Source organism: Labrus bergylta, chromosome 19, assembly GCF_963930695.1.
Source record: "Labrus bergylta chromosome 19, fLabBer1.1, whole genome shotgun sequence".
NCBI classification, from domain to species: domain Eukaryota; kingdom Metazoa; phylum Chordata; class Actinopteri; order Labriformes; family Labridae; genus Labrus; species Labrus bergylta.
In genome coordinates, this window is record NC_089213.1 from 9,334,236 (window position 1) to 9,345,765 (window position 11,530).

Below are 11,530 nucleotides of genomic sequence, written 5' to 3' on the forward strand. Positions count from 1 at the left end.
CTGGGTAAAAACATTGAAACACTGAATCACTCATGATACCAACTGTAAGACTCTGTGATAATGTGACGGATGATTTACTGCAAAACAGCAAAAAGAAGGCCCACACTTGAACAAATTATAAAATTGCAGGTGCACAACCGCAGAAAGGACGATAAAGAAAACAGAGAAGTAAATGTCCTTTAAAACAATGGTTCTCAACTGGTGGATCAGGACCCAAATTGGGTCACGGAGTTGGGTTTTCAGTGGGTCATAAAATTGTACCTGGAAAAAAAGTGTCAAAGTAAATCAAGCTCTTTTAAACCATGTTTGGTTTTGTTCCATCTGAGGTCCAAACTGTACAATTTTTTAATTAAATAAATCTCACCGGTTGAAAAAATATCAGAAGTTTGAGTCGCAGTTTCTCGTTAAGGAGTTTGTGGTGGGTCGTGAGGCTAGACCAGTTGAGACCCACTGCTTTAATATCCGGGTATGAGCAGCAGCGTACAGATGAACAACGAACGCGCTTTCAGCACAAGGCCTTCATCAGCACTGTCTGATCATGACTAAACAGCTATGTGTGTTAAATAGCATACATGACATCCACTGTCTGTATTTCAAAGACTATAGAGATAACCTGTCAGTATCTCTCCCTGCTCCTCCAAAAGGAGAGACCGAGGTCTGAAGTTTAGGGAGTTGGCTCCTTTTCCTCTTCTCTGAGGCCTTCCTCAGAACTCCTCCTGAGCCTCCTCTTCGTCTGCCTCATCTTCCTGGAGGTGATGAGGCCAGACATGGGTGGAGCTGGATCTTCAAGGATGACGTCTCATAACTGGAATCCCCAGGACTCCTGTAAGGTCTCTTCAGCATCATCTTCATCAGCCTCTCCACTGCCATCCCCGTCATCGTCCTCTTCCTCTGGAGATGACAGGGTGCCGTTACCAGACTCCTCACATACTCCAGTCGAGCTACACGTCAGACCAGACATCTGCCTCCTCCTCTTCATCCTCCTCGTCAACCTCCTCCTCTTCTCCCTCCACTCCGCTCTTCCTCCTCATCTGAGGGTTGCAGACAGGACAGTCCTCACCAGTACCAACTTGTCCCTCCAAGGGACTAATTCTCCATCGGGGGGCCCTGGGTGGTCAGTCCCCATTTCCCCCCACTACGACGCCCATGCTTTCAAGATGGCCACCTTTTGTTTTTAGATCTTAAAATCTGTGTCTGCTTTGATTTCTGGTCCTGTTTTCTTAACGGCCTTGTAAGCCTGTTTTAGGCTTGGAATATTGTTTATTAATGACACAAAAATTAAATAAAATCAATTACACAGTAAATTCTCAAAGCTGGCGGTGCTCTGTCCACTGATACAGCTAACAGTGAACACTCTGACTTGTGAGTGTGCAAAGAGAATATTGATGAGATGGAGCATAGATGGGGAGGCCGTCCTCCCACAGATACTGCCTCAAAAGATAAGACCGATTGGGAGCAGACGGAGGAGAGAGTTCTGGATTTGGGGGTGGGGAATGTCTGTTCTTTTCTTCTCAGTTTTTTCTTCATCACAAACATTCTTGAAGAAGAGGAGGTGAGGATGAGCTTTTTTTTTTAGAAAAGGCCAGACATGTCAGACCGCACAGAAAGCACCACACACTGTTTGTGCGGAGTGACTTGGTCTCCGTGTGAACGAGGTCAGGCTAATGCTCATCTCGTCGTGTTGGGAGAAAGTGATGCCAGGCTGAGCTGTCTGACAGAGAGCTTATGGAGGAAGAGGAGCTGCGCTACCCCGCTGTGTTTGTGTGTGATGCCAGGCTTACGCTGCCAGTCTCCGCCCCGCCACTGATGGGTGATGTCATATGTCTGTGTTAGTGTGTGTGTGTGTGTGTGTGTAGGCCTACGTGTGTTTGTGTGCGTGTGAGCATGAGTGTGTTAACAGCCTTGTGATACATCACCGGACAAAGAATGAAGCCGCTGCCAAGCTTTGATGCAGCAGAAGAGAGGAAGAGAAAAAGAAAAATGGAGAGAGAAAGGTCTAATGGGCAAATTATGAAATTGGCCTAATTTTTTTTTTTTTGCCCAATAGATTTGCTCAGTTTCAACAACCCCTCATTTCCTGACACGTTTGGTATGCTCCATAAATTGAGGACAGATTAGAGCCATGTTTTGGTTTCGCTCACTTAACTCGGTTGATGCTTGGCTTCTGCTCAGCAGCCTGTTCATAAATAACACAACAAGAAAGGTCAAATCATTGTCACTCTGGTAAAAGGCTTTAAGTTCAATATGTTACACCTGACAGTCAGTTTTGTTCCTGAAAATATAAGTCTCAAATGTTTTATGTTTGGCTTACTGTTGTGAAATCCATCGCTGCGATCAAAGCAGATCAGACCCTGAGACCACTGGTACACACTTTCAGATTCAAATACACACTGCGAGAAGGACTATAGCCTTTGTACATGGGGCGAGCAACATAACCACTAGGCTGGTACACACTAAAGACTTAAATCTTGAAACACTAGACATCAATATAACGTTCCTTAGCTGAAAAAAAGTCTGCTAGACTTTGAAACATCTTGGCACTGCAGTTTTTTAATGACTTCTCTGTGGATCGATACACACTTGGTGCTTGAGTATTTGGGGCAGCGAGATGATATATGGGGGTTTAAGGGAAATGTACTGCAATGTGTGTGTGCATTGATAATGCAAACACAGGCTCATTTGATTGGTTTTTAGAAATCAATAGAGCCTGATGGCACGGGGGAATTAAATATATTATGGTTTTCGCCTCATGGACAACTTGATTATAAGACACTTTCAGTTTGCTAATGCTCAGACATTCACATTCTCACAGCGGCAGTTCTTTCCCTACAGCTAAGGATGGGAAGCTGACATAATAATATCCATTAACAAGTAAATATTCAGAATGTTACATGTTATAACTTTCAATGTTGTCAGGATTTGAAGAGTTAAAGAAAAGAGGAGGACCCTCATGCAGAACAATTAAATATGATACAGAGTTCGAAATGCAACTTCAAACAAAAGTCTTCACAAAATCCACAATGGGCAAAAATCGAAAGAAGCCACAGAGAATCGCTTTAGGAATAAGACATATGACTGACAAGGGAGGGAGAGCACAAAGACACTAAATATACTCGGGGTGACTGGACACAGGTGTGACAAACAGGACACAGGTGACACAGTTGAGGGCAATCAAAGTGGAGGGAAACACACGGGCAGGAAGCAATACTCGACATGAAACACCAGGGACAAGAACTACAAAAACAAATTAATTGGGAATGTTACAATAGCGATTCTCACAAGGGATAAAGGAACACGGGGAGAGTGAAACAACAAAATAAAAACTGGAAATCAAGTCTGAACATGAACAAAGAATTGATACAAAGCATAGCAAGAACAACTCGTAAAAATTATGATTATTCAATCACCTTTAACATTTCCTAACTTTCATTTCCATTTGATAGTGTTACACAAGACACAAATTAAAAGGCTTATCTAGGTCACATACTGTTAGCTTACAGTAGGCTACTATAAGATGAGAAGTGGCAAACATTTGCTGCTGCCTAACAGGTTACCAAAAGTTTGCCTCAATGTCCCTTTGATTTTTCCTGTCAAGGTTTTGTTGTATCTTAACCAAAGCATTTAAAAAGGCAGTAAATATTTAATAGATTCCCTACATTTTTACGACATACTGTACAACCTGAAACCGGGGATGAACGGATGAAACTCAGAATTGGCGGATTATCTGCCCTGTTGACAACATCGGCCCATCAGTTAATAATGTGGCATGAAGAGAAAGTCAACTGTGGGACAAACATAGGGTGCGTCCGAATTGTCTTTTTTGCTTAGGGAGGTTCTTAACTGAGTGAAATGACCCAGAAGCATTTAAGTGGCGGCCATGATAAGAGCCGTTGGAATTCTCTTAAAGCTAAAGAAAGGTGCGTCAATACTGCCTTTATAACCTCCTTTAACATTGGATACACTGGACCATCCTTTACCACAGGAGATGAGATTTTGCCGCCCCACAATTCCTTGCGACCGCAACATTTAAAGCGACTTGGGCAACCGACTGTTCACGAAAATGAACGATGATCGTGAAGGGGCTCAGATCATGTAAGGGATGAAGGGATAAGAGACATTTTTAGCGGCATGATGTTTTATTTAACATGTTTCATTCACTTCAGAAATCTTTGTGCAGTTGTACATTTGTATGCCTAAAAAAATATGTATATCTTGCATATAATGTAACAATTAATTTCATACAATCATACTTATTTTGTATTAATGTTGATTTCTGAGTGGACAGGAAGGTGAGCGCCAGCAACCATTCTCAATGTGACAACCATTTGGTTTCACTTTTCTTGCTCGTAGCCTGGTAGTCTATATGTCTTTTATTTCAGTTCCTCGTGGTAATTAGGATTATTTCACCGATAACAAGGCACAGGGGAAAGTTTTTTAAATGCGCTTTTAGTAGTCCATGTTCGAATCATTCTAGTTTCACCACGGCAGATCCACGTCATTCACCTCCGCCGTCACATTTAATTACGTGGCCTAGTGGAAATGTGGTCGGATTGTCAGAGCAACGCGATCGTCCTTTATGAATTCTCCTAACATCTTTCCTTGACCTCATGACGTTTTCCCTGGGGGTTAAGGTTAAGTGGATCGTGAAAGGGGATAGGAGCGGCAACTCGGATGTATCCATGGTCAAGCATGAAAGACAATGTTCAAAGTGTGGGAATCTCACATCGGCCATACCCTATCTCTACAGTCATTGGCTGTGGTCTCTTTATGCCCTCTAAACACAGCAGACAGTGGGATAAATAAATGCATTAAAAATATATATATATGACATGACATCGGTAGTCTAATGGTAAATGCGCATGCCCCATCTGCAGTGGATGTGGTCGTCCAAAGCAGACGGCCCTGGTTTGAATCCAACCTGTGGTTCTTTTCCTGCATGTCATTCCTCTCTCTCTCTCTCCCTGATTTCTGACTCTATCCACTCGCCTATCTATAAATAAAGGCCCCAAAATAAATCGTAAAAAAAAAGACAGTTGAGTCTGAGACAGATCCTGATTTGTCGGTCTGAAAATGTAACTTAAGTATTTCAATGTTCAGAAAATATGTGTTTCTTTATAAAACTGGTCCAATATGTACAACGGAGGGCAACTTAATATGTAATAATCATTGTTCATATTTCTCACATTTCAGGGATAGACTGAGGACCTGCAGCCAGTCTCCTAAAGCTGCAGGGCAGGTGATGGAGGGGAAACCACATGACACAGATACAAGAAATTACTCTCAGCGCTCTGTCTCCTTTCTCAACTGTCTCTGATTTAAATATGAGAAGCCTCAAGGCTATTCAATCCCTCTGCTATTCCATGTGACCTTAACAGAAGCAGACATTCATTCATGACAACCAGCCATGCATTTTCATTCAATGGAACCTGTTTGTTTTGTACAACTTCATTTATATTTGTTTCGATATTGTGTTCTTCTGCACACATTCAGATGCCAGCTGGAGCTGCTTTTCAGATCATCATAGTGCTTCAGTGACAAACATATCTGTGCAATACTGAAACTTAAGTCAGGATATAATGTCTGTTAGCTCTAATCCCATCTATCTCTCGCAGTTTACATGTAACAACAAGGTGCAACGCAGGGAATATAAGGATTTTGTCTGAGCTGATGCAAGGTCTATTTGCCCGTTGAGTCCAGACGCTGGTGGTGGAGGTGTTAGCTGATGATGTCATCTGAGACTGATGGGATGAAGAAGCTGATCCAACTGAGGAATGTGGTTGACCCAAGCTGCAACCTCCCATGTCAAAAAAATGTAGCCAATGTGGAAGTGCAAAATCCTGCAGTTCGCCGAATGTCCACTTGAGGTTGTCTGCAGAAGTCACGCACCAGAAGTCACATACACACCCATTCAGAAATGCCTGAAGAAATGAACATGTTTAATCCCGCCCCAGCTCCATCACTTAGCCTGTCGTTAGGTTGACTGAAAGTTAGGGTGAGACAGCATTTCCAGGATGGCAACAGCCACAGATGGGACTCAAAGCCCCCCCTGCAGTTACAGATGGGTGACATCACTCAGGCTTCGCCCATTAATATTTACAGTCTATGGGTCGACCGGATGATGGCGGATGATGTGATCTGAGGCTGACGTGATGAAGAAGGGGATGAAAAGCCAACAGCAGCAATGTGGCTAACAATGAGGAAGTGGAGCGGTGCTATTAGACAGATGTGAGCAGCTGATGAGGAGCGCATGCAACATATAAGAATGAACAATAACCCCAGCATAAGAGTATTTCTGACTGAGCTTTCACTAGAGCTACATTCAAAGCTGCATGCAGTCAGAGATAATCATGCAAATTGTCGTCATCTGCAGCTAAAACTAGTCCAAAAGTATTTCTAGGGTTTGTTTTAACTACATTCAGGAGCTCATTTTCAGCGAAAAGTGAGCGTTTTCCAAATCCAACTTTATATTTTTGAACTCGTTTTAGAATCATTACAAGAAATAATCGATGGGATAAAGGATGAGTGCTGCAGACCAGGTGCCAAAATCAAAAAGCAGTAAGACATGTGCTGTTTGATTTGATGGCACCCTGTTCCTCTGAAACAGTCAGGTGAGGGTATTCAGGTGGAGAATGATAATTACTTTGCAAAACCAGGAGGCTTGGTAGTTTTGTTGAATAGCATGCTCCTGTACTATACTTCAGTTTTTATTGTTCTCCTGCTTTCTTTCTCCATCACTTGCTCTCTCTCATGTCTTACGTCTCCTTTTCCTCTCTCCATCTTTCCTCCTGAGGCTCCTGTGTGTCGGAAATGGCACGTTGACTTCCACGTGAAGGCTTTTCTTTCCACTGGGCCGCCTGCCTGCCTGCCCGCCTGCCTGCCTGCCTGCCTGGCATCCTCTCTGTGACCCACGTCTGCATGGCCTCAGCGGCAGTCTTATCATCTGCCCTGCCCTCTATCTTTTAAAAAAATCTCTCTCTCTCTCTCTCTCTGTCTATACGTCTACATCCTATGACACCCACTTCTTTAGCAGCTGGATTTCTCTCTCACTTGCTTGGTCAAATAGGAGGTGAGAGACGAAGAGAGATGGAAAAGGAAAGAGTAGTGGGATACCTAAACACCCTTGATGCCTTTCATTCACTTAGCTTCGATTGGTAACAGAGCATTTTGCTTTAACCTGACTGTAAAGAGGAACCACCGTGCATTTCTTCGAGGCAATTACACAACAATTTCCTTTAGGAAAGCCGTGTAGCTAACCGCTCGAACCATGCTATTCAATTATGTAAGGAGACAGAGAGCTTTCCTCTCTGCTGCCTCTCTGCTCTGTGGAATTAGATACGCCCTGTGTTGTTACTTTAGATTTATTAATGTGTGAACTTTCATTTTCACTGTGTAAAATAATTATGTTAGCATTCATGCCCATCATGAGATACACATTTCTTGTACTGTGGCTTCTTCTGCTATCTTTAATTAAAGTCACAATTATTGCTATGACTTCAAAGCTTTTCTTTCTCACACTGTATAAAATGCAGTTTCACAATAATGACTTAAAGGAGCAATATGTAAGATATCTACTGAATTGAATCATAAAAAAAAGGAAACATGTTGTGTTGAAGTTTTGGCTTCTCTGACATCCTGTCCTCATTCTGAGTTTAGATTCTGGTCCTAAATGGTCTGTATTTGTTTTAACCAGAGAAGGTAAGATGTTTTAAGGCACTCCCATAAGGCCGTTTTGGACGCCCCTTGGTTGCCAGATATGAGACCAGTTATCAGGTGTTGAAGCGATTGAAGCGGGCAAGAGAACTGGTTCAGATATAACTGATTCTACCTGACCTAAAAAGCCTGTTTCTAATAAGCTCCACAAGCAGAAACTTGGTCAAAACTAGGATAAACACACGTGAGATGCTTTAAAAAATGGACAGAGGTTAGAACACAGAAAGGTTTCAAGACCGATGCAGAGCTGGCTAAACACTGAAGCTTCGGTGTCTGCAACATGGCAACCCGCATGAGCATCGGCCCTAGGGAGGAGGGGGAGGAGGGAGACAGCTCTCTACAATGTTTTGAATTTAGACTGCAGTACCCATTTTAAACACAAGGTGTCAGAGTTACATTTGGCTCCTTCGCAGGAAGAATGAGCGGCATTTTACAGAAATCAAGTATATCCTGTGTAAATGTCTTTCTGAGTCATGACTGTCTACAATGAGTGAGATAGTAAGTCCGACCAGCTGTATTGTTGTCGCAGCTGTGTTTACATCATGTTTACATGGACAGGACGGCCTTGTGTATAATGCTGTTTTAGTCAAGGACTAGAGAAAATAAGAATAACATAGTCACTGCGTATCTGGATGTCACATTAAGTGTTTTTAGATCACGGTCATTCTATGTCAATTTACATGCAATGTGAAGCTACGAGCTAACTAAAGTGTGCTAACATTAGCCTGCTAACACAACAATGCAGGCCACAGGCAATTGCAGCTCAAGCAACATAAACACACCGTTTTATCAAATACTGACCACCCACCATGAACCTTAAAAAAGACTATCTCTCTTAGAGCCTCATACACACATTGTTTCACTGTGTGGAGAATTATACAGCCTGACTGCCATGTTGGATCTAGTTAAAGTTGTTAATGTTTTTGATTTGACACTGTTGTTGGTGGGAGAGGTGTAGCGTAGTGTAAACGATAAACTACATCTTAAATTTGCACCTGCTTGAGGATGATGAGGCTTTGCACACTTTGCTGTAACCACCTGACATCGCGCACATGCCTCCTGTCCTCATTGCAGCCCAAGCCTTCAGATCAACTCTTCACTTCCCCTCATGCTCTGAAAGAAAATCTGACTGCATACAATGAAACAAGGCCCGAGCTTCTCTCAAGGCAAGGTTACCCTAGCAACAAGCTACGTAGCAACAGTCTGGGCAGAGGAGCTACACCAGGGAAGAGGAGGATGCTTGAGAGGTGGAGATATTTTAGCAAAAACAAAATGTCTCGAATGGATTATACATGTCTGTTTTGCTTGAGTAAATGACCAATAGTAAGAGGACATAAATGTAATGCAGCAAAGGCACTGCTATGCATTTAATAAATAATGTTCCTGTTACATAATCTAAGGGAAAAAGAAACATAGGGCATCACATGCAAGTGCTTTACTTGTGCTTGTGTCTGTGAGAGACAAAGAGCCCATGGGTGTATGGATGGTCTCATCTCCCGTCAGCAGGGATGCTGGGACGCAGCCAAAAAACACAGTCTGCATGACCACAAAGGTTCACTCTGTGTACACGCCCTTCATTTTTAACCTCCATCTCCACAGGTTACAGGATCAGAACACTGTTAGAGTGAATTAAACCATAACTAATTCAATTTTCGTCAAATAACCTACTTCTGCTGAGCATCGAGAGACACCACTGGGTGTGTCCCAGTCAAACTCCAAACCTTGATTTAAAACTGTAAGATGTGAGCAGGAATGAGGAGCAATAACCCCAATGAATGAATTTAGTCGGCACATGTGTGTTATTGAAGGAATTCATCCAAATAGTGTTGTATTTGAGGCGTTGTCTTTGTACCAGACATAACAAAGAAATTCCCTTGTTGGTGTTTGAACATGACGTGGTGTGAATGATAATTTAGGTAATGTCGCCATCTGCTGGACAAGCACTGGAACTGCAGTGTTATGTAACTAGTGTGCCAACTTGACTTGTTCTAGAAAGGGGCAGACAGAGAGTGCATGTCTTGCTTTGTGCTGCCTTCAAGTGCTCTTTGTATGCTCTTACTCAAGAGAAAGACAGATTACCACAGCACCAAGTGCCCTCAATCAGAGTTTTGGGCTGTAATTAAATGAAGTAAAGCTTTGTTGTGCTTAGCAGAAAGTGAAGATCTGTACTCTTATGTTTTTTAATCAATTTGTTACAGATTAATGAAGCACCTACAGCCACCAAAATAAACTCCCAGTATTTCATTTTAAACCAGACATCTCTCTCTTTAAAATTAGGTTGTTACAACACATGATGAATCATTTATGTGCTTAAATAAAACATGAAAGATATATAAAAGGCAACAGTGACCTCTATAGTTTGCCAAAACAGTGAGCGCTTATGTGTGACTTGTGGCTTCAAATCTCATCGTTAGCTGATTTATTTAGTCTTCAACATTTAAACCAGCATTAAAACCGGTCATCACTTTAAACCAAAGTCATGTGTTGACCTCTGCCTTTTTTCAGAGCAGTCAATTATGTTGATTGAACAGTGTCACGCTGCAAGTTATTTACCAACTGTTTGATTATGATTCTAATTCATGCTAACATGTTATGGATGAACTCATTTTAAACATAAATGTAGACTGTTAAGGAACAGTGTTAGTAGGATTTTTAAGAATTCATTCATCTTGGTAATTTTGTGGATATATTATTTTAAATCTGTCTCCCATGTCAGGGTAATTCTTCTTGTACAGCCCTGTATACATGTTACAGTATGTGTAAGACATTTAATTTGTATAGGAGCCAGGTGTAGTGAGCTGAAAAGGAAATATGATTCACTGACGTTGAAGAAATGAACCGTATACAGTATATCTGACCTTTACAAGTAAAGGTAATGTCTTCTTTCAAGCCTTTTAGAAGTCTATCCAAATGGAAAGGAATTTGCAGGTTGTAGCTGCTAACAGAATATAATCAAAGACTGTTAACATGAAAACTTTGTCAGCCATTTGTGTTCTGTTGCTTTCGTCTGACCTTAACCGAATACATTCTAAAATAATCCACAATCTGTCGCGTTTCCATCGTGAAACATTTACAACAGGAACACCCTCAACCTAACCTCTCTTTTTTCTGTGGAATCACCCATTTTGCTGGGGATTCTGAAAAAAACATTTGGTTACTCAAAATTCCATTTTTGATTTCACATATTTATCATGCCTTCATTCACAGGTTCCCATTGCCCTTTGAGCCCCCCCCCCCCCCCCCCCCCACACACACACACACACACACACACACACACACACACACACACACACACACACACACCAGCCACATGAGAAAATGTGAAACATACATTAAAAATTAGCGTATCATTTCCATTGATAAAATTAGAATTGGAATATGCATCACACTTTTCCTTACCAAAAGACTTTGTATACATTTCCCAGTAATGTTTTAACATGATTTTATTTGATATGTGAAATTTTGACAACCTCAGAGCAGACAGAGCCTCGCAACCCCCCTAAGATCCTAGGCACCCCCCCTTGCAGGACCTGGACCCCTGGTTGGGAACCAATGCCTTGATTAGTAAAAACATTTATTTTTAACCTAATATTCAAGATAATGGATGAAATTATCCCAAGCACTTACTTTAACTCCTTATAGCCTTATAAATATTTTTGGGGGGCTTTTTGTGCCATTATGAGAGAGATAGGACAGTAGACACAGTCGGAAATCAAGGAGAGAGCGGGGAATGACATGCGGGGAAGGAGCTACAGGTCGGATTTGAACCTAGGCTTCCCGCTTGGAGGACTATAGCCTCAGTACATTGGGCATGAACACT